The 24,347-nt window shown below is 39.7% G+C and overlaps 4 non-coding genes across 4 annotated transcripts; 1 reads left to right on the top strand and 3 right to left on the bottom strand.

Annotated features, from left to right (window-relative positions):
* Positions 1–1,030: 1,030 nt before the first annotated feature.
* trnar-acg (transfer RNA arginine (anticodon ACG)) lies at positions 1,031–1,103 on the top strand. The gene has a single exon. It is a non-coding gene; the product is annotated as a tRNA-Arg (tRNA).
* Positions 1,104–2,037: 934 nt separating this feature from the next.
* trnas-cga (transfer RNA serine (anticodon CGA)) lies at positions 2,038–2,119 on the bottom strand. Its single transcript has one exon. It is a non-coding gene; the product is annotated as a tRNA-Ser (tRNA).
* Positions 2,120–4,727: 2,608 nt separating this feature from the next.
* trnai-aau (transfer RNA isoleucine (anticodon AAU)) lies at positions 4,728–4,801 on the bottom strand. Its single transcript has one exon. It is a non-coding gene; the product is annotated as a tRNA-Ile (tRNA).
* Positions 4,802–11,815: 7,014 nt separating this feature from the next.
* Positions 11,816–11,897, bottom strand: trnas-aga (transfer RNA serine (anticodon AGA)). The gene has a single exon. It is a non-coding gene; the product is annotated as a tRNA-Ser (tRNA).
* Positions 11,898–24,347: the final 12,450 nt, after the last annotated feature.

The following is a 24,347-nucleotide window of genomic DNA, read 5'->3' as shown; positions in this document are numbered from 1 at the left end:
AATGCAAACCTTGCTAATCAGCGCTCGCGGCTGGAAAACAAAAAAGAAGTCAGCAATGTTTTTTCTTTAACCTTAACCCTGCTAATGGAGAAGAGTTAAACGACCGAGTCTACGTAGCTTAAACGGTCCGCACGTCGGGTTCTTAGCTGAAAGGGTGGTAAATCAGGCTCACCCAGTCCTTAATCTTTTAAAGAGGATAAAAAATTGAACCTAGTCGCCACATCACATACATCCTGTTCAATGATAAGAAGGTGACATCTGTCCTCACTCCAGAGTAAATCACACGTTGAGGGCATTTTTTTTCCACTTTACCGTGAGTCGGGCTCGGTTGCACACAGGCGAGAGCAGAGCAATGAGGTCACGGGGACAGGGGAGTCACACGCTGGCGGTTTGAACACGCGGAAGATCACTGAGGGATCTACAGTATATGGACCCTCTGTGCGCCACCCGTCCAAACTCTGGACTCTGAATCCTGCCATCCGAGTTTAGATCTCGGCGGAACCTGAGCCGCAGTTCCTTCTTAAAACGTAATCTGGTGAGCATTTCTAGAATCGTACTTGTATAGATGCAGCCTTTAATGTGTTGCTAGGTTAAAATTGATGACTTCTTGAACTTCAGTAGGCAATTGCCCTCTTGATTTCGGATTTAATTGCTTTACTACAGGGGTGCTTTTATGATGACAGAGTCATGTTCAGGTACTTTGCTGGATGGAGGAAGCTCATTTCGGACTCTGTGATCTGCTCACCTGGAAAGGTCTGCTGTACTACTACAAGAGAGAAGTAGAGTCTGGAAGAAGGGACAATTTTATGATGCTTTGGAAGAAAGTGTTTTTTTTTTCTTTGAAATCGAAATGAATCAGAATATCAGTGCAAAGGACAAACTCTTGGTTTGGTTTAAAGAGATATGGTTTTAAACAGACACAATGTAGAAAACAGGTGTTTCTCACTTTTGGAAAAGAATGGACCGGGGGTAATGTTTTACTAGTTGCAGTGCTGAGCTCACTGGGTTGCAGTCATGCAGTGTGACACCAGGGCCAGTGGCGCAATGGATAACGCGTCTGACTACGGATCAGGAGATTGTAGGTTCGACTCCTGCCTGGCTCGGGTCACTTTTAAACGCATCAGGCTACTCCCTAAGTAGCCTGTGCTACTTACTGTATGTGGGTGTAATCGTACCCAGTACGAGATTTCCTTCATGTAAATGAACTGCACCTGGGCTCAGTACGGTGCTGAGAGCCCAGCGTTGCTGTTCTAATTAGCACGCACTGCATCGGCTATGAACCCGAACATTTCAATTATTCCGATCAGTAAGTCAACACGTAGTCCACATGAAAGGTAGAAATATTCTCTTGTCTGTCTCTTGTTTGTATATAACTGAATGTCCCTGACAATGTACTGTTAGTTTTAATTGAAGAACGGCATTTGTGTTCAAATATAGCAGACAAGTTTACGTAACTGCTCATGCGACACTCAGTTGTAATTAGTCAAGAAATAAAGTCGAACAACAGCTGAGGGTTTGAATGTGAACGTATCAGATTGCAGCGCCTTTTACTTCCATTGACAAATGATAGAGATTCGAAGAGAGATCCTTCAGACTGGCAAGCAAACCCACGGCTTTTTCGGTTTTCTATCTAGGCAACGTTGGTGTCTGCAATAGCATAAATGAAAGCACGATGCAATTTCTGTGGCTACATTTGTTGCACTTCATGCACAGTAAGAGTGTTTCTAACACCAAATAAAAACTCAACAATTAGCGATCACGCCTTCTCCTCAGTTAACCCACTGAAACCCTCGCTGATAAGAATTCTTTACTGCGTGCTTTACGAGCACCTATCTTGTCGGTTCTTTGAGCTTTATTGATCCGATTTTCAAAGGCATAAGTAGAGCACCAGACGTGCGAACGCAAAATGTGTGGTTATCTGAAGAATTGATTTCCATGGCAGCGGGTCCAAGCGATTTAGCGTTTTTATAGTACCAGAAAAGGAGAAGCGGCACTTCGCCTCTGCCACGCAGGCACACTACAACGTGCGGCAGCCGCTGTAGACGACAGGATTTGAACCTGCGTGGGGAGTCCCCACCAGATTTCGAGTCCATCGCCTTAAACACTCGGCCACGACTACGGCGAGCTCGCCACTGCCGCATTCCTCCTATAATCTAACACGAGTGCGAGGTGGCTGGGGAAACCTTTTCAGAGTCGCTCCCCGTTAAAAAAAAATACCTTTGACAAAATACGTGCCGGCAGACAGACACGCCTCCGAGGGTTTAAGGGTGGCTTCACGTTCAAAGGATAAAGTCTCCCCGTCCTGATGTCAAAATGCAACTTTGGCAGACAGAAAAAACATCAACAAACCACAAATGTGGACAAGGATTTTACAAGCTGCACCACACTGCACTTTGAAAAGCATTTAAATTAGTGTTAGACGCAGGAATTGCCTTTGGTTTACGCGCTTACGAAAGCCCTCAGCTCCTGCAGTTGAATATAATGCCGTTACGTGTCGAAGCAGTAACGTACGTCATCCTACCACTGCAGCACGGGGAATATAGGGAAACGAGCACACACTACGAATCGTCTCAATCACTCCCTAGAGTTGTAAGGCGCATTGAAGGGTGCACCGCCATCATTAATCGTTGCGCCTCTGTGAAAGGAAAGCTCTTGAGCAGTCTTTGAAACAGCTCGGATGAAACACTTGATTGCTTCCATGTGCATCTGGAGTTAATTTCTTATTTTCACTTCACGCCGCCCAAAGCATTTCTAAAACAGGAGATTCGCGTTTGGGAATGCGCCCTGCCCTAAAAATAAAACAGGTCTACGGGTCTGAAACCTGCTCCACAGAAAACAGTTTTGTTGCGCTTTTGATCAAAGGGAGATTCGTTGTTCTTACTTTTTGATGACATAACATCCAAAGGGGCTTCTTTGGAGCTGAATTCCAACCAGCATCCTAAAGTTTCTTGGTGGTATCCTTTACAGTCCTCTGTTCGGTCGACAAGGGACTGAAGTGGGCAGCTTTCCTCACACATGCAGTGCAATGTACTGTAGTGTTCCCGTTCACTGAATTCGCAGTTCTGCATCAGACCTCTAACTCGTTTCCTAAGTCTTGGTCAGCTTGAATTTAAGCCACGAACCATGCTTCTACTGTATAAACGTCTAGAGGAATCACAAACTATTTGAGAGGCCATGATTCCAGGGGGAACTGACAAAGTCTATCTCTAAACACCTAGCGCAGTCTCTCGAGAGACTGTCAAAAATCTCTTTCTCCATTTGCGTTGCAGGTAAATGGAAACACAGTCTCAACCCAGAGTCACTTGGCAGTAGCGGCACTTAACCACTGTTATTGTCACTGCTTGATACCAACGTTAGCCTACTATACCATGTTCAGCCACCGCTGGAAAACGTACTGCTCTAGTACCACACGTGTCAGACATGGAGAGCGACAAGTGTGTGATTTGAACCCATGCATGCAGAGCACAATGTATTAGTAGTTCATCGCCTTAACCACTCAGCCACGACTACAGCAAACGCTGCTATTGCTGCATTCTTGCTACAATCTCACATGGATCGCGAGACGCCGGCGTAAATCTTTTTCAAAATCGTCTCCGTTAAAAAAAAAAACCTTTCCAAAATACAAACCTTGCAGACAGACACGCCTCTGAGGAATTAAGGGTTGCTTCATGTAGAAATGATAAAGTCTCCCCGTCCGGACAGGAAAATGGCACTTTGTTAGACACAAAAAAACAATCAACAACAGACAAATGTCTACAAGCATTTTAGAAGCCGCACTTGAAATAGCTCTTACATTCGTGTTAGACGCAGGAATCGCCTTTTTATTGACGCTCTTACAAACGCCATGGAAAGCAAAACAAAGCAAAGCAGAGCAGAACAAAACGAACAAAATAAAACCCTCATGTCCTGCACTTGAATATAATGCCGTTACGTGCCGAAGCGGTATTGGACGTCATCCTAGCACTGCAACCCGGGGCGTACGGTATATGGGAACGAGCACACGTCACGAATCGTCTCTAATCACTCCCTGCACTGTAAGGCGCCTTGAAGCGTGTACCCTCAACATTCATCTTTGCGCATCTGTGAAAGGTAAACTCTTGAGCAAACTCTGAACCAGACGCTCAAACTCCAGCTAGGATTAGGGGTAGCATTCCCACGCTACTTGAACACTTTGTTTACGCTCAGTGCTGGATTTTGGGAACTTTAGGACGAGTGGGACTTTTCTCCTATCTGTCAATTCGTTTTGTTTTGGAGACTCTTGGCTGTCTGTGTTGTATAGTGCAGCGTGAAGAAAACGTTTTCGAAAACTGTGCCGGCTCAAAAGTTGTAAGAAATCCTCTCCAGCTCTTTTAAGTCTCTTCAGTTTTGTCATTTAAAGTGAAACTAGATGTATAACTGGTGCCTCACTTAGGCAAATATTGCAAATTTACATAAGTGAGGCTCCAGTTCGACATCTAGTTTCACTTTATATGACAGAAGTACATCAGACTGTGCCGGACTGGGGGATCACTTCCGGTTATTTTTACCATCTTAAACATTTGAAATTCTCCCCTATGCAATTGTGACACTTTATCTTGGCTCCACCTAGGACACTCTTCAATCTTCCATCACTTCTCTCGTCTCCCACAACACTCTCGTCTGTCGGCAGTATGTGGCGTCTTTGAATTACCACCAATCTCACCACAGCAAGAAAGCAACGGGTTTTGGCAAGAGAGGAGGAGACTACCTGGCCCGAACGGGGATCGAACCCGCGTCCTTGGCGTTATTAGCACCACGCTCTAACCAACTGAGCTAACAGGCCTCGTGCCCGCTGTCCTCTCTGTGCTGCAAAAAATGGAATTCAGGGAAGTTTCTTTTGTCCTTCTTTGAATAGAAAGCCCTGCGATTCAGTGTACGGGCTTTCTCGTGCTGTTTAATGGTTCTTGTAACCCAAATCCTACACTGGCCTGAAGTGCCCCCCCATTTCACAGCATTTTTTAGCTGATTTCAAATGTACCTAAAGGAGAAGCATTATTGAAGACCATCAATTACCAAGAGCTTTTGTCAAAGGTTTTGGTGGTCACTTTTAATGACCACATAGAGCTATGACCTCGGTTTTACATCTCATCCAAAAGACGGCGCCTTTTACCACACAGCGTCTCCGTCACTATACTGGGGCATTGGGACCCGCACAGACCTCAGGGTGAGCACCCCACAGCTGGCTCCATTAACACCGCTTCCAGCTGTAAGCTTTGCTTTTCCCTGTAGGTCACCCTCATCCGGGTACTGACCTGGCTCACACCTTCTAAGCTTTAGTGGGTTTTCAGTTGCGAGTTGAAAGGGGATGCAAGTGATGGAGCCGCTCGCTGCAAAAGCCACTGGATTGGCCGGGAATTGAACCCGGGCCTCCCGCGTGGCTGGCAAGAATTCTACCACTGAACCACCAATTCACGCTGAAAGGGGCTCCAAAAAAGACGCGTTTTTACCACTCTGTGCTGGATGTTGGGTCCCAAGGGAACTTCTGGACGAGTGAGAATTTTCTGCTATCAAAATTTGGTTTCGGAGACTTTTGGCAGCCTACAGATGCAGCCATTCAAAATGCGCGGGCGATACCGCGTTATTTTGCGGTACGCTGTACGCAGTCTACCGCAAGCTACCGGTAAATACCGCGAGTTACCGTAAATTCTCCTATAATACGACAAGCAAAATAATAGTATCCGGAATTTCCGCAAGGTGGAGCTAATAAAGCTCAACCTCTCATGTTTGAGCTGTGGCCATCAAAGTCTTTAACGAAGATATTACTAATAGTATTAATAATGAATGACCTTGGACAAGCTGTAAGTGTAAACTCAAAGTATTGCCCTGGTCAACATTCTTTTTTTCATTGACCGTCTTTGTAAAAGTAACACCACAGCATTTCGCAATCACGCATTTGTTTCCAATCATGCAAAGTACAGTAATTTTTGAGAATCGATTCACCATGCCTTTCACATGCTCATAAAAGAGATTGATTTAGGAACATAAACATATTACCGTATGAAAACTGTACTGTATACAGTATGTATATGTATATTTAATGTCTTAACTGTGCCCGTTTAAGTATTGAATATTCATATCTGATTTTACCACTGAAGGGAAATCTTAGTAGCTGAGCATAAAAAGAATAGGAGCATACTGCAACGCGTGTGAAGGCCATAAACGATATTAATTTTGGAACATAAACATAGAGTATATGGCTGGTCTCGGTACTTTAAAGAAAACATACACGAAACATGGTTTCATTATGACCAGAATCGGTCTTGAGATATTTTTAACTTGATTTACAGTATTTGAGAGGTATGTCTTAACACCGATACTACAGTGCTTAAGTACTGCTCACGTATATGTTTCTAGGTTTATATTATGCATTTCATACGGTCAAATTACTTTTGAGCAACTAATAAGAAGCGCGAAACGGTATGCGTTTTAGTTTCGTTTTGTGCTGGGACCCGTGGATTGATTAGAGATATCAAGTACATACAAGTCATTTTTTAAATGTTGTAGTTCGTCTTGAAAAAATGTTATGAGTACATCATCTATCAACAATTACACAGGTTCTGTTTCCATATTGCGGATTTTGGTTACGTAATATTATTTTCTAGATTTCACGTTGTGAATATATGATTTGGGCAAACAGAGCCGCAAAGAAGTACATTATGGGTTGTTGTTGTTTTTTTTGCAGTTTTATCTAGAACAAGCGATGCTTAAACCTTTGTCTGATTCTTGTGAAACTATCCACACGACAGTTACAGTACCTAGGAGTTGACTTCAGTGATGTCACTGATGGGATGTTTCTAAAAATCCATCCTCTGTAAAACGTCTTCTCTAGTTGTCCTGCATATGTATTCGCTAATGAAGCTGTGTGTTCTGAGCCTGGATCTCTACATTTCTGTATGAACCAGCTTAGAGGGCTAAAGACAGCTTGTGTTTAAATTGAGTGTAAGGCAATTTATGCTTCTAAAGTCATGGTCAGCATTTATTATTGTACTGTGCTGTAAACTTGTTCTGTGCCTAGTCACATTATTTTATAGCGTTTTTATAGTGTTATCAAATCCGGTGGCGCTGTGTGTTAGTTTCCTGACTCCCATGTCACATGGTCTGTGATTGAAACCTGTGAAACCGGTTTAATTCGTCACAGCCAGCACTCCGGCAGAGAGGGGGTTGTACTCGTAAAGTAGAAGCAGGCGAGATTTCCAGCAAAAGACACCTCCCCCCCACCCTCATACGATTCGCATTGTAATTACACATTGTAATTGTATTACACATTGTACACATGCTTAAAAGAGAAGAGAGAAAACACAAGCCTTCTTCAGGTGTGAGGGTCTTCTGCTCAGAATGAAACGCTAAAATGTAATGTAGGCTCTGAATGGGTTCAATTATGATTTGGGCTTGATTAAGGTCGCTGCCTTTCATCTAAAACCCTACTTGAATCCTTCGAAACTAAAAATCAGTGTTTGTGAGTTCTAAATAAAGAGGTATCCAGGTAACAGTGAAACGGGCGGACAGTCTGGGGAGATCGCCCGTTTTCCATGTAAATAGTTCCCTGGTTCCGCACCCCTTGGTGTTTCTCTCGCTCTCTCTCGGGTCACCTGATCATTAGCTCGAAAGATTTCAGTGCTTTGTGTATATTCTAATGGTAGTGGGGGCAGGGTGTGTGCGAACAGGTTTGGTTGAAATTGCATTGGAGATCTATGTTCTTCACACCTGAAACATTTCCTCTGAAAGCATTTTCTTCGCAGTTTAACCGATCTTGTTACAGCATGTTACAGTTTACTATTATTAACCATATTAATTTTAAGTACTTAATGCCATTTTTTGACCAGGCACGAATATTCTTAAGTCCATATCTTCGCAAGGGAATCAGTGCGAATTGCAATACTAATTAAATTAAAACTACTAACTACTAACTAATACTAATTAAAACAAACCAGAAACGTGTTGTTCTGTCTAATGACATTACAAGTGGAAAGATTACAGATTTTAATCGTCTTTAATTTTGTTACGTTATACATTTTAGAAACGTTTCATCCATACAAACACCACAAAACTATTTTCGATTGTATTTCTGAATAGTATGTTACACTTAGTTCACTGTTTTAAATACATCTAATTAAGAAAGTTAGGTGTTAGCATAAACTATTAGCAATCAATAATATTAAATTTAGCACTGTAATAAGCTGTTGCACTTTCCCCCGCATCTTGTAAAAATATATTTTCATTGTTCAAATATACATTAAGTCTGACTATCATATAATAAGTTAAATACAAAACTAAAGAAAAAATAGGGTTAAATATAATTCAAAATATTTTGCTAACAATGTTAACTGTTTATGAATAATAAAATGTATTAACTAAGGAGTAGGATGGCACAGTTGTTAGTATGTTTTTTGTTTTGTTTCTTTTTCATAAATACAACAGTAGTACCTGATGTCTCAGTGGCTTTCAAAATTAAATTATGCATGCAAACCTGTGAACCAGAAAGATAACTAAGATACCCATCCATTTATAATGGTGGCGAAGTGGTTAGCATTGCTATCTTGCAGCACTGGGGTTTTAGGTTCAATTTCTGCCATCCTGTGTGTGTGGGGTTTACATGTTCTCTCTGGGTTACATGGTTTTTCTCCATATGTGTGATATGACTCCCTCTCGCACTCCGAAACATACTGGTAAGTTAATTGGTTTATGGGAAAACTGGCCCTGGTGTGTGTGTGTTTGTGTCTGTCTGTCCTGTGATGGACTGGCGCTATGTCCAGGGTGTATTCTGCCTTGTGTCCGTTGCTTACTGGGATAGGCTCCAAATCCTCTGTACTGGATAAAGAGATTAGAAATGGATGGAAGTAAAGGCACTGTGTGGATGGAACTATACACAGTGTTAGAAACCCACGATGAAATGGCAGCATCTCACTGAGAATAAAATATTTTATAGTGCTGGCTTAAGGAAACAGCCTTTCCACCTCTCTTGCACATCAGTATCCATACCTAGTTATTTAAACAAATTGCCTCTAATTATAAACATCTTAATATGCTGGCTCTGTGGATCCGCATCAGCTATGTTTGCCCATTCCTTCAATTCATGTGCATCCAACACACAGTTCAATGCCAGCAACTACACATAATCTAAAATACAATCCTTATTTCAGTATCTATGTAAACATATAGTCTGTTAACTTCATCATCTTCATCAAAAGTATGCCTAACCCCATTAGGAAGTGTTCTTGTTATAAGTGTATTCTTCAGCTTTCCCCAAATTATCTTCTTCTTGCCAACATCTCTAGTCTTTTATCCTGCAATAACTCAGCCAACACTTAAATCTCCAAAAGCTGCTTGTGTTAATTTCTTTAAATCACAAATATCATGTGTAAATACTGGCCATGTAATACTCTGCATTGCGGAATAATAGTTTATTTTAAAGGGAACTAGAGAAATCAAGAAAAGCTTTTTTTCTAGAATTAATAAATGCACATCCTGTTCACTGGGAAAATTAAATCCACACTGAGCAATCTTCAATATGTTCACAATATGACAGCAAGAATCCTATCAGGGATGCATTACACCTGTTTTCAAGTCCTTGCACTGGTTACCTATCAGATTTCGAGTCAACTTCAAAATCCTTATCCTCCTTATATACTGTCCTACCACTGTTATTATTGATCACCGAATTATTGTACTTGACATGACTTCATTCAGCCTTTCCTGAACGTCTATGACAGGCAGAGAGAGTGCTGTTTCTGGTGCGATCTTTTGCAGCTGACATTTCACTGTTTTAAACGAACAAGAAATTAGATTGCTCATAAATCAGTTATTCTATATAAACACAGCGTAATTGCCCTCCGAAAATCCTCTTTTTCTTGTTCGTTTTAGAGACCTTGATCGAAACTGATTTTAGATGTCAGAAAGGATTTATTTTCTCTGTATTTCCTACATTGCTTTGTCGAGATTTTAACTTTATATCTAAATTTATATCTAGGCTCAGATTTCAACTATAAATCGAACAGTAATTAATAGCAGTAAATACTGATGTTTTGCGCCCTCTTACCACAAAAATATATGTTTTGTAGTTGGGATTAACTTTATTTCGTACGCGTAGCTACTCTGATTCGGACACCGAACAGTTAAAGATGGCGGCAAATCAGACACCCAGAGAAGGGGGGGGGCGTCTTCTCGCCTCCATAACTAAAATGCCAAATAGGAGTGGCTTAAGCGACATACACAGTCGTGTAACTGACAGTTTGAGGTAGCCTATCGTATAAATTTCGCTTTGTTGCTGATAGGTTAAGCTTTCGAAACTCTGCCCCAAAGTCATGTGACTGATTTTTCGCCCTGTTTCGTTGGTTAAATGCAATGATCACAAGCACCACCATGGTAACTGGGATGTGTAGTTTTTAATTCCGTTTGAATTATAACTGTACGTACTGTCTTCATATTTGGCCAGGGCTTTAAAGAGAAGGCGCGCCAAAAAATTTCGGTGCCGTCGTCTCCGCTTTAAAGGTACCCCCGTGCTGGAAGAATTTGACCTCGGAACGTTTGCCCAGCGTAGTTATAGTGGACATAAAAACAAGAGTTCGCTGGCATTATATCCTAGAAGACACAGACCGGCACCAGACCGGTAAATGCTTGATGAACTAGGGATTGGACAGTTTCCAAGTGCTTGTACAATCGATGGAAATGTTCAAATAAATGTGCAAAAGAAATAAACAAAATAATCATTTATTTCTTTATCATATTGGCTAGCTAATGTCCTCTCTTTGCTAGTTAGTGGCTGTGTTTCTGCGTTGGGTAGCAACGGGTAACTGTTCTCAGGCGGAAGATGTAAACAGCTTAATTTTCGTCTTAAATAATTTTTAAAAATTAAAATTCATTCTATACAGCAATCACATATTTGGGTACCGTTTCATACAACTTTCATGCTTAAAATGTTTAGGGAGAAATGGAAGACTGGTGTGTATTTTTTCTTTAAACTATCAACACCAGCCATACACAGTACAGTTTATGTACATACAGTAATGTTTATGTTCCTAAATTAATATCGTTTATGACCTTCACATGCGTTATGCTCCTCTTCTTTTTATGCTCAGCTACTAAAATTTCCCTTTAGTGGTAAAATTCCATATAAATATTCAAAACTAAGCGGATTGAAATGTGCACAGTAAAGACATTAGATGATTAAATCTTTTCACTACCAACCAATGCACCACGAGTTCCCCTGTCGGTCATTTTGGCCAGCCAATCACTTACCGCGGTGCCCTACGGTGCCCTGCGGGTTGGTTACTGTACCACGGGTTTTTACCGCTCATTTTCAATGGCTGCATCTGTAGGTTGTCTCTCGCAGTGTTCAGGAATTGCATTCCAAAACTGAGTCAGATCAAAAGTTGTAAGAAAAGCACCTATGGTGTCGGTTCTAACAGCTTTATTGATTCGATGTTAAAGGCCGGAAATGGGGCACAAGACACGCGACCGCAAAAAGCGTCGCCATCTGCTTCCAGCTGCAAAATGCCGTTTGCGGACGCTGAAGCATTTGAACTTGAACTTTATTGCCATATGTAACCGGTACTGGTACAATGGAATTCTTACTTACAGAAGGTCTCTCGATTGTAAAACAAGTGTAAAAAACAAGACAAAGTGCAAACAGTGCATCAAGACAATGTACAAATAAACAATAGACAATGTGCAAGTAAACATGTAGACATTTCTTTCCAAGGCAGCGGGTACAAGCGATCTCGCGTTTTAAAACCACCAGGAAAAGCAGAAAGGCACTTTTCCTTGCTTGCGCCGGCACACAACGACGTGAGGAGGACACCGTAGTCGGCAGGATTCGAACCTGGGCGGGGAGACCCCAATGGATTTCTAGTCCATCGCCTTAACCACTCGGCCACGACTACAGCACGTGCCACTGTTGCTGCATTCTTGCTACAATCTCACATGGATCGCGAGGCGCCGGCGAAAACCTTTTTCAAAGTTGTTCTCCATTAAAAAAAAAACCTTTCCAAAATACAAGCCTTGCAGACAGACACGCCTCAGAGGACTTAAGGGTGGCTTCATGTGGGAATGATAAAGTCTCCCCGTCCGGACAGGAAAATGGCACTTTGTTAGACACAAAGAAACAATCAACAACAGACAAATGTCCACAAGCATTTAAGAAGCCGCACCATGTTCTTGCTAAAATCTCACATGGATCGCGAGACGTCGGCGGAAATCTTTTTCAAAGTCGTTCTCCGTTAAAAAAAAAAACCTTTCCAAAATACAAACCTTGCAGACAGACACGCCTCCGAGGAATTACGGGTTGCTTCATGTGGGAATGATAAAGTCTCCCCGTCCGGACAGGAAAATGGCACTTTGTTAGACACAAAAAAACAATCAACAACAGACAAATGTCCACAAGCATTTTAGAAGCCGCACTTGAAATAGCTCTTACATTCGTGTTAGACGCAGGAATCGCCTTTTTATTGACGCTCTTACGAATGCCATGGAAAGCAAAACAAAGCAAAGCAGAGCAGAACAAAACGAACAAAATAAAACCCTCATGTCCTGCACTTGAATATAATGCCGTTACGTGCCGAAGCGGTATTGGACGTCATCCGAGCACTGCAACCCGGGGCGTCCGGTATATGGGAACGAGCACACGTCACGAATTGTCTCTAATAACTCCCTGCACTGTAAGGCGCCTTGAAGCGTGCACCCTCAACATTCATCTTTGCGCATCTGTGAAAGGTAAACTCTTGAGCAAACTCTGAACCAGACACTCAAACTCCAGCTAGCATTAGGGGTAGCATTCCCACGCTACTTGAACACTTTGTTTACGCTCAGTGCTGGATTTTGGGAACTTTAGGACGAGTGGGACTTTTCTCCTATCTGTCAATTCGTTTTGTTTTGGAGACTCTTGGCTGTCTGTGTTGTATAGTGCAGCGTGAAGAAAACGTTTTCGAAAACTGTGCCGGCTCAAAAGTTGTAAGAAATCCTCTCCAGCTCTTTTAAGTCTCTTCAGTTTTGTCATTTAAAGTGAAACTAGATGTATAACTGGAGCCTCACTTATGCAAATGGTGAGGCTCCAGTTCGACATCTAGTTTCACTTTATATGACAGAAGTACGTCAGACTGCGCCGGACTGGGGGATCACTTCCGGTTATTTTTACCATCTTAAATATTTGAAATCCTCCCCTATGCAATTGTGACACTTCATCTTGGCTCCACCTAGGACACTCTTCAATCTTCCATCACTTCTCTCTTCTCCCGCAACACTCTCGTCTGTCGGCAGTATGTGGCGTCTTTGCATTACCACCAATCTCACCACAGCAAGAAAGCAACGTGTTTTGGCAAGAGAGGAGGAGACTGAGAGGTATGTCTTAACACCGATACTACAGTGCTTAAGTACTGCTCACGTACATGTTTCTTGGTTCATATTATGCATTTCATACGGTCAAATTACTTTTGAGCAACTAATAAGAACCGCGAAACGGTATGCGTTTTAGTTTCGTTTTGTGCTATGACCCGTGGATTGATTAGAGATATCAAGTACATACAAGTCATTTTTTAAATGTTGTAGTTCGTCTTGAAAAAATGTTACGAGTACATCATCTATCAACAATTACACAGGTTCTGTTTCCATATTGCGGATTTTGGTTACGTAATATTATTTTCTAGATTTCACGTTGTGAATATATGATTTGGGCAAACAGAGCCGCAAAGAAGTACATTATGGGTTGTTGTTGTTTTTTTTGCAGTTTTATCTAGAACAAGCGATGCTTAAACCTTTGTCTGATTCTTGTGAAACTATCCACACGACAGTTACAGTACCTAGGAGTTGACTTCAGTGATGTCACTGATGGGATGTTTCTAAAAATCCATCCTCTGTAAAACGTCTTCTCTAGTTGTCCTGCATATGTATTCGCTAATGAAGCTGTGTGTTCTGAGCCTGGATCTCTACATTTCTGTATGAACCAGCTTAGAGGGCTAATGACAGCTTGTGTTTAAATTGAGTGTAAGGCAATTTATGCTTCTAAAGTCAAGGTCAGCATTTATTATTGTACTGTGCTGTAAACTTGTTCTGTGCCTAGTCACATTATTTTATAGCGTTTTTATAGTGTTATCAAATCCGGTGGCACTGTGTGTTAGTTTCCTGACTCCCATGTCACATGGTCTGTGATTGAAACCTGTGAAACCGGTTTAATTCGTCACAGCCAACACTCCGGCAGAGAGGGGGTTGTGCTCGTAAAGTAGAAGCAGGCGAGATTTCGAGCGAAAGACACCTCCCCCCCACCCTCATACGATTCGCATTGTAATTACACATTCTAATTGTATTACACATTGTACACATGCTTAAAAGAGAAGAGAGAAAACGCAAGCCTTCTTCAGGTGTGAGGGTCTTCTGCTCAGAATGAAACGCTAAAATGTAATGTAGGCTCTGAATGGGTTCAATTATGATTTGGGCTTGATTAAGGTCGCTGCCTTTCATCTAAAACCCTACTTGAATCCTTCGAAACTAAAAATTAGTGTTAGTGAGTTCTAAATAAAGAGGTATCCAGGTAACAGTGAAACGGGCGGACAGTCTGGGGAGATCGCCCGTTTTCCATGTAAATAGTTCCCTGGTTCCGCACCCCTTGGTGTTTCTCTCGCTCTCTCTCGGGTCACCTGATCATTAGCTCGAAAGATTTCAGTGCTTTGTGTATATTCTAATGGTAGTGGGGGCAGGGTGTGTGGGAACAGGTTTGGTTGAAATTGCATTGGAGATCTATGTTCTTCACACCTGAAACATTTTCTCTGAAAGCATTTTCTTCGCAGTTTAACCGATCTTGTTACAGCATGTTACAGTTTACTATTATTAACCATATTAATTTTAAGTGCTTAATGCCATTTTTTGACCAGGCACGAATATTCTTAAGTCCATATCTTCGCAAGGGAATCAGTGCGAATTGCAATACTAATTAAATTAAAACTACTAACTACTAACTAATACTAATTAAAACAAACCAGAAACGTGTTGTTCTGTGTAATGACATTACAAGTGGAAAGATTGCAGATTTTAATCGTCTTTAATTTTGTTACGTTATACATTTTAGAAACGTTTCATCCATACAAAGACCACAAAACTATTTTCGATTGTATTTCTGAATAGTATGTTACATTTAGTTCACTGTTTTAAATACATCTAATTAAGAAAGTTAGGTGTTAGCATAATCTATTAGCAATCAATAATATTAAATTTAGCACTGTAATAAGCTGTTGCACTTTCCCCCGCATCTTGTAAAAATATAATTTCATTGTTCAAATATACATTAAGTCTGACTATCATATAATAAGTTAAATACAAAACTAAAGATAAAATAGGGTTAAATATAATTCAAAATATTTTGCTAACAATGTTAACTGTTTATGAATAATAAAATGTATTAACTAAGGAGTAGGATGGCACAGTTGTTAGTATGTTTTTTGTTTTGTTTCTTTTTCATAAATACAACAGTAGTACCTGATGTCTCAGTGGCTTTCAAAATTAAATTATGCATGCAAACCTGTGAACCAGAAAGATAACTAAGATATCCATTCCTTTATAATGGTGGCGAAGTGGTTAGCATTGCTATCTTGCAGCACTGGGGTCCTAGGTTCAATTCCTGCCATCCTGTGTGTGTGGGGTTTTTACATGTTCTCTCTGGGTTAGATGGTTTTTCTCCATATGTGTGATATGACTCCCTCTCGCACTCCAAAACATACTGGTAAGTTAATTGGTTTATGGGAAAACTGGCCCTGGTGTGTGTGTGTTTGTGTCTGTCTGTCCTGTGATGGACTGGCGCTATGTCCAGGGTGTATTCTGCCTTGTGTCCGTTGCTTACTGGGATAGGCTCCAAATCCTCTGTACTGGATAAAGAGATTAGAAATGGATGGAAGTAAAGGCACTGTGTGGATGGAACTATACACAGTGTTAGAAACCCACGATGAAATGGCAGCATCTCACTGAGAATAAAATATTTTATAGTGCTGGCTTAAGGAAACAGCCTTTCCACCTCTCTTGCACATCAGTATCCATACCTAGTTATTTAAACAAATTGCCTCTAATTATAAACATCTTAATATGCTGGCTCTGTGGATCCGCATCAGCTATGTTTGCCCACTCCTTCAATTCATGTGCATCCAACACACAGTTCAATGCCAGCAACTACACATAATCTAAAATACAATCCTTATTTCAGTATCTATGTAAACATATAGTCTGTTAACTTCATCATCTTCATTAAAAGTATGCCTAACCCCATTAGGAAGTGTTCTTGTTATAAGTGTATTCCTCAGCTTTCCCCAAATTATCTTCTTCTTGCCAACATCTCTAGTCTTTTATCCTGCAATAACTCAGCCAACACTTAAATCTCCAAAAGCTGCTTGTGTTAATTTCTTTAAATCACAAATATCATGTGTAAATACTGGCCATGTAATACTCTGCATTGTGGAATAATAGTTTATTTTAAAGGGAACTAGAGAAATCAAGAAAGGCTTTTTTTCTAGAATTAATAAATGCACATCCTGTTCACTGGGGAAATTAAATCCACACTGAGCAATCTTCAATATGTTCAGAATATGACAGCAAGAATCCTATCAGGGATGCATTACACCTGTTTTCAAGTCCTTGCACTGGTTACCTATCAGATTTCGAGTCAACTTCAAAATCCTTATCCTCCTTATACAGATGCAGCCATTCAAAGTGCGCGTTACAGACACGTACCGCAGGTGGCGTCGCTCAGTGTGACGCAAGATGACGCGTGGCACCGCAGTACGTGATTGGTTGACCAACAGGGGCACTCGTGGTCCGTTGGTCTGTCGTAGAAAGACTTACAGTACAGTAAACGTCTTTGCTGTGCCCGTTGTAGATATTGAATTTTACCACTGAAGGGAAATCTTAGTAGCTGAGCATATAAAGAATAGGAGCATACTGTAACGCGTGTGAAGGCCATAAATGATATTAATTTTGGAACATAAACATACAGTATATAGCTGGTCTTGGTACTTTAAAGAAAAAAATACACACCAGTATTCCATTTCTCCCTAACGATTTTAAGCATCGAAGTATTTAACTAGCATGTGAAATAGCGTGTGAAAAAGTGGTAGTTTTAAGCTTTTCTGCTAATATAATATGGAATCGCGTATCTAAAGAATTTAATAACGGTATTCGTATGCTGCGACAGGGCTGTGTAGGGCTGTTTCGCCTGCCTGTTCATGCGTGCTGTCTTGTAGCCGACTGGTCTAGGTGCGTGACTACCAGCTGGCAGGTTGTGTGTTCGAATCCAGCTGGTGCTAGACTCTTCTTTTAACAAACATTTCTTCGAAAAAATAGAATAGCGATATTATGGACAATCAATTGACTTTTATATTTCAAAATATCGCAACATGATCGATATTTGCGATATTTTGAACATATCTTCCCTTCTGACAGTGGCTCCTGCTTCTATTGTGTGTGTGTGTGCAACAGAGTAAATTTTTATAGAGAAATGGAGGCTGGACAGTATGCGTTACAATATAAACATTTATATTGATTTAAATCGTGTTCTGATTTAAATCGCAAACGCGTGTTTAATTATATGTGTTTTTTAATCATAATCAGGCTAATGCAACATAAATTGATACAGTATCTTTGTCTTCTAAGTATCTTAATAAACTTTCAGCATAGCTTTCTACCCGTCAAGATTTATATTTCTTGGGATTTTGGGATCAAATGTGGAAGGATTAGATTATAATCGTTTTTATTTGTCAAATACGTGATTGTATTTCTGAATGTTATGTGACACCTACAGCAGTTCACTGCTTTAAATACATCGAATTAAGAAAGTTATGTGTAGCACTTTAGAACTTTTTTCTGAACCAGGGAAAATCTGATCATGTTTCTCTATAACAATAATAAAAAACTTTATTTTACATATCGCCTTTAAAAGTGGCATCTCAAAGCAATACAGTAGATCGAAAAACAGTTAAAAGGGACCAAATTAAATACCAGACAATCGCAAACGCGTTTTCAATAAAATTATTTTATTCATTCAGCAGTTTGTGAGAGGGACATCCAGCAGGGAGAGACACACACACCGGTTTTCATTGACAAAATTGTTTTTTTTCAATTCCTCTTGTCTAACAGGAATGTTTTGTTTGTGGACAGACTGTTAGACAAGAGGAAAAGACCGCCTCCTCCTACGAAGCATTAATCGCGTATCTAAGGAAAATTGCAGTATACCTTTGTTCATGCACATCATTATACAGTACAGTATCTCAATTTGTATTTCGATTAAAAAAAATCGTTTGCCCAGCCACTACTGTTGTTATTGTTTTTATCCTGTAAAGCGTTTCCTTTTTCTGCGTTTTCCATTTCCTTTTTCTGATCACTCGCTTTCTGGATACACATCTCACCTGTCCTGTTCTTTGTTTTCCTGGTTTGCTGATTATGCCTGCTGCGGTCCACTCCTACCCTCACACCTAAAGAATACTATTTTAAATTTCTTGGCGCAGTTCATTAACCCTTGTATGTGCTGTCCGCGCCGAAAATGCAATTAAAAAAAAGTCAAAAAACGCGCTCAAAATACAATTTATAGCTTAATAAGATACACTCCACAGGCAAAATTAATTGTGTGTTAGTTTCCTGACTCCCATTATTTAAACTGCGACACTGATCATTCATCTCTAAATAAACTTTATTTTATATAGCGTTTTATGCGAATAGGTAATTAGATTGCTCATAAACCTAATCGCTTTTTCTACATAAACACAGCGTGATTGCTCTCTGAAAATGCTTTTCCTTTATTTTTAAAGTAGGCTCAGATTTCAACTATAGATCGTATTATTATAAACTTTCTTGGAAAAATGTATTTTATGTAAACCATGTTTGCTATTAATTCATTTAGGGCTAAAATACGTTCATTGTCTTCCAATCGAGTCGAGTTGACATTGGAAGCCTGCCACACCCGGACTGTTAAACCAACGCATTAGCACGTCAAAGCCCGTATTGGTATTGAGCCAGTATTGTCTTTAGTATTCCCCCCCTCTCCCCTCAATTCAATTCAATTCAAGGTGTTATATTTGCATGACAGATGGGTACAAGCAGTGTTGGGTATGTATATTGTAATGCTTTCGGCAGACAGGCACTGTGTAAGAGCCGGCGCACCAGAGGAGCGCACTGAGGGAGCGTCTGCATTTATAACTTAGTTTTTAAAATTAGTCAAGCAATATGAAGCATCTCCTTTTACGTTTAAGTCCCTTAAATACATTGAGCCAGCCACTACTGTTGTTATTGTAGTGGTTTGTCATCACTTAAGATTGCTTTTGATACCATCCTTACACAAAGCAGAAGGGAGATCTTAGTGCCTAAGCATAAAAAGAATAGGAGCATACTGCAACGCGTGTGAAGTCCATAAACGATATTAATTTTGGAACTTAAACATACAGTATATGGCTGGTCTCGGTACTTTAAAGAAAACATACACACCAGTATTCCATTTCTCCCTAAACATTTTAAGCATCGAAGTCTTTAACTAACGCGATACCGGAGTCAACAAGCATACTTTTAGAATTTGATTAAAAGGGAATATAATATGGAATCGCATATCTCAAGAAATTAATAACGATATAATTATATTCATGTTGCAAAAGAACTGCAACGGACATAAAAACTCCCTTGCCTTTAACAGAGCGTTCCATAATTTCTAACTACGAAAATGCCAGGTGAAAGGATTTGTAAACATATTTTGTTAAAGCGAGTCAGTTTTTTCCGCAACACATAAAAGACATTTTTCCAAGAAAGTTTAGCCTTTGTCACTAATGAAACCACTAAATAAAGACATAAATCTAGAAATCTTAAGATTTGTTTTATTTAATGTTGGTAGCAGGATGAACTGTCAGAGTGTATATTTTGTCGCAGAGTTGCTGCAAGATGTTAACAGTGAAAAAGGTATTTAGAAATGAGTTATTTCAAGATGAAAATTTTCAGAATAATTGCAAATCTAGCAGGATAGAGAAAGCACAGAAAACTGGCAGTTAGATTGATCAGACTAGTATGAAAAGTCATTTAGCAAAGGGAATGAGATGAGTGACAAACTAGTATACTTTAGATCTTTTTAAATCTGATCATGTTTCCCTATAACAATAATAAAAAACTTTATTTGATATATCACCATTAAAGGTGGCATCTCAAAGCAATACAGTAGATGTAAAAACAGATAAAAGGACCACAGATTACAAAGTAAATGCATATAAGAAAGACAAGCACTTAGAGGTGCTACCAAAATTAGAAAATGAAGCAGATACAGACACTAAGTCTTCTGAAAAGAAAGGTTCTGAGGTTAGATTTAAACTGGCCCTGGTGTGTGTGTGTTTGTGTCTGTCTGTCCTGTGATGGACTGGCGCTATGTCCAGGGTGTATTCTGCCTTGTGTCCGTCGCTTACTGGGATAGGCTCCAAATCCTCTGTACTGGATAAAGAGATTAGAAATGGATGGAAGTAAAGGCACTGTGTGGATGGAACTATACACAGTGTTAGAAACCCACTATGAAATGGCAGCATCTCACTGAGAATAAAACATTTTATAGGGCTGGCTTAAGGAAACAGCCTTTCCACCTCTCTTGCACATCAGTATCCATACCTAGTTATTTAAACAAATTGCCTCTAATTATAAACATCTTAATATGCTGGCTCTGTGGATCCGCATCAGCTATGTTTGCCCATTCCTTCAATTCATGTGCATCCAACACACAGTTCAAAGCTAGCAACTACACAAAATCTAAAATATGAGCTCTACTTGCCACTTACAATACCAACAGTACCAGCTAACTTTAGTAGTGACATTTTCATGGATCTTTTTAACAATAAAATTTACAACATCAGACTTCAGACACAATTAAACAGGGCTCAAAAAAGTCTGGTACAAACATTTTCAGCATGGAATAAACCTTTACTTTAATGGTATAAACCTTAAATGGATTCATATTCTCAATAAGATTTGGTGCTCAGTAACATGACTTAGAAAATGACAGAAGACATACGTATCATGCTTATCCTTCTATTTTTCATAATTGTAAACTCCTTAAGGCAGTTACATTTTCTCTGTTCTGACCTGGAGTTACAGAGAAATTTAAATTCTAATAAGAGATTTGTAATGAGGAAAGTCATACCAATCACTCATACCAGGATTTGCAATCACAATACAAATACTTTCTTTCTGTATGTGTTTATTTTGCAGTTTGAGTCTATGGCATTCCTTTGGGGGTCTATACTCCAAGGCATGACTTTTTTATGGGAGCATGACATTTTTTTAAAGTCTTTTAATGCAAGCTTCATATAAACCCTTAGCAGTGGTTACTGTCTGGAGCAGGTACTTGAATGGCACAGATTCATTGAAATGATTCAATTTCTTTTGAAAATATTTGGGATAATACATATTCCAGAAATCACAGCCGTTGAATTATCCAGAAATTAATTTCTCTCAGGGTGTATTTAACCCCTCATGGATGGCATTGTATGAAATGAGTTTGAAGTTCCCCATTTGCCTCTATTATGAGATGCTGTGGACACTATTTTATACATTTTAGGAGTGTCCATAGGAAGGTATGTTCTAGAAAGAGTGAACTTCTGTTTTGCCATTATTTTTAATAGGGGCGTTACATGTTTACACTTGGTGCTCCTACTAGAGGAGAGGATATGATTAATCTAGGCTTATCACAGAAACTGAAACACATCTGGTTGGTGAGTCTACTGTGGGTAAAATGTTACTGGTACCGCATGTTGTAAAGCTCGGTATTTTCTCTCTTGGCCTGACTTTTTTTAATGTCTGAGTGTTAGAATCCATGTTGTTGCTGGTAAGGGAATGGTAGGTGCTGTGATTGACACAGTCAAAGCCTTGTACAGAGATACCATTGTAGCTGTTTGACAGTATTTTAGATGCCCTTAGTTAAAAGCATGGGAGGAAGTACTGCCAAGGGAAGGGGGGGGAGCAAGGATTTTTTCTTTGATTTTGTGAGGTTATTTTTTGTTATATTGTGTTTCAGAAAGCAAGAAAATAAGATTTACTGTATGATAAAAAGAGAAAGAGCTGGAGTAGATCCTCAGATCAGTTTGCTACCAGCAATCAAACAAAAAAATGGAAAGAATTGTCTCCTCCTGATTGGAACCTTTCTTACTGTCTTATTATAATTTATCAGGCTACCTTTTAATTTCCACTGAGAGAAGGAAGTCACTTGTCATGCAGCTATTTTATTCTTCATTGCACAATATGCTCTAAGTTAGCAAATGAAACATGAAATAAATCAAGAATACGATTAACATGAATGTATAAACATCCAAACTATACTTTATCACATTTAATTATTGGGTTAGCTTTTTATTGAGCCAAAATGTTATAAATGTGTGAACGTCTGTAAAATGGAAATATTTATATTTTTCTCTTTTCTGTTACCTGCCTGACAGCATTTTGTATCCCATTCAGTATATTACTGGAAAATATTAGACCCAACCTAAAGAATTCATGGGGGTAGTGGGACACAGTACTGCAAAGAGTCTCCTAAAGGGACAGAGCTATTAGTACTTATGTGTTTGAGTCTGGAGAATATAGTAAACTCTAAACATTAAGGGAATGCATGGAATCGGAAAATATAAATTGCATAGTACACAAGACTTAACTGGTTTTATTCTAGGAAAGCAGACAAGACTGAGTCATGGGACTCAGAGGATCCAAGGCTAGACTGAGTATAATAGGCTTCGGGCTTCAATTGTGACATCTACTGTAAATTACAAAAATGTTAAAAGTAAACAAAATAAAGTAACTAGAATGTGGTCTGAAATCACCCCTTTAGACACCCCTTTTACTTCACTGGAGTCAGATATGAAAGGCAATAGTCTCCCGTTCTGTCTGCTGTGTGTTGCAGAAGAGGGACTCCCTGCAGCTGAAAGGGGCAGAGTAACTTGCATGCCCTCTAGTACAGTTTACACATGCACGACTTTAAAAGCTAGCAAGACAGGTTTCGATTCACATTAGCTGGCGAGCCTTGTTAAAAAACGAATGATAATGTAACATGCCACTGTTCATGAACAAAGTTATACTGAGATTTCCTAAGATACGTGATTAAAAAATAAATAAATAAAAATTTGAATCTCCTGCGGAACACATTCCATAAGAATCAGCGGTTTTACAGTATATATCGCCTTTAAAGGTGGCTTCTCAAAACGCTTTACGGGATAAAAACAACCAGAACAGCAGCAACAACAATATTGTATTTCGTTGCATTTTGAAAACCAAGTAATAACTTAACTATACAGTACGTGCAAACGTTTCGTATGTTGCTGTCGTGAATGCCTGCGTACCCATAAGTATTTTATTTGCCTTGAGTCTGTCTACAGTATCTCTGTCCCACTACCCCCCTCTCTCCCTCAATTCAATTCAATTCAAGGTGTTTTATTTGCATGACAGATGGGTACAATTCTTGTTGGGAATGTATACTTTGATATTTACACCCGGCGCGGCACCGAGGGAGCGTCTGCATTTATAACTTGGTTTTTAAAATTAGTCAAGCAATATGAAGCATCTCCTTTAACTTTTAAGTCCCTTAAATACATTGAGCACAGCTTTCTCACCATCCTTACACAAAGCAGAAACTGTCCGATGACTCACAGTACAAGTGGAAAGATTACAGATTTTAATCGTCTTTAATTTTGTCTTTAATTTTGCCTGTGGAGTGTATCTTATTAAGCTATAAATTGTATTTTGAGCGCGTTTTTTGACTTTTTTTTAATTGCATTTTCGGCGCGGACAGCACATACAAGGGTTAATGAACTGCGCCAAGAAATTTAAAATAGTATTCTTTAGGTGTGAGGGTAGGAGTGGACCGCAGCAGGCATAATCAGCAAACCAGGAAAACAAAGAACAGGACAGGTGAGATGTGTATCCAGAAAGCGAGTGATCAGAAAAAGGAAATGGAAAACGCAGAAAAAGGAAACGCTTTACAGGATAAAAACAATAACAACAGTAGTGGCTGGGCAAACGATTTTTTTTAATCGAAATACAAATTGAGATACTGTACTGTATAATGATGTGCATGAACAAAGGTATACTGCAATTTTCCTTAGATACGCGATTAATGCTTCGTAGGAGGAGGCGGTCTTTTCCTCTTGTCTAAAAGTCTGTCCACAAACAAAACATTCCTGTTAGACAAGAGGAATTGAAAAAAAACAATTTTGTCAATGAAAACCGGTGTGTGTGTCTCTCCCTGCTGGATGTCCCTCTCACAAACTGCTGAATGAATAAAATAATTTTATTGAAAACGCGTTTGCGATTGTCTGGTATTTAATTTGGTCCCTTTTAACTGTTTTTCGATCTACTGTATT

This window comes from Atractosteus spatula, unplaced genomic scaffold, assembly GCF_055471065.1.
Source record: "Atractosteus spatula isolate fAtrSpa1 unplaced genomic scaffold, fAtrSpa1.hap1 Scaffold_81, whole genome shotgun sequence".
Lineage (NCBI taxonomy): Eukaryota > Metazoa > Chordata > Actinopteri > Semionotiformes > Lepisosteidae > Atractosteus > Atractosteus spatula.
The sequence above is the reverse complement of the archived record's forward strand: the minus strand, read 5'-3'. Positions and strand labels throughout refer to the sequence as shown.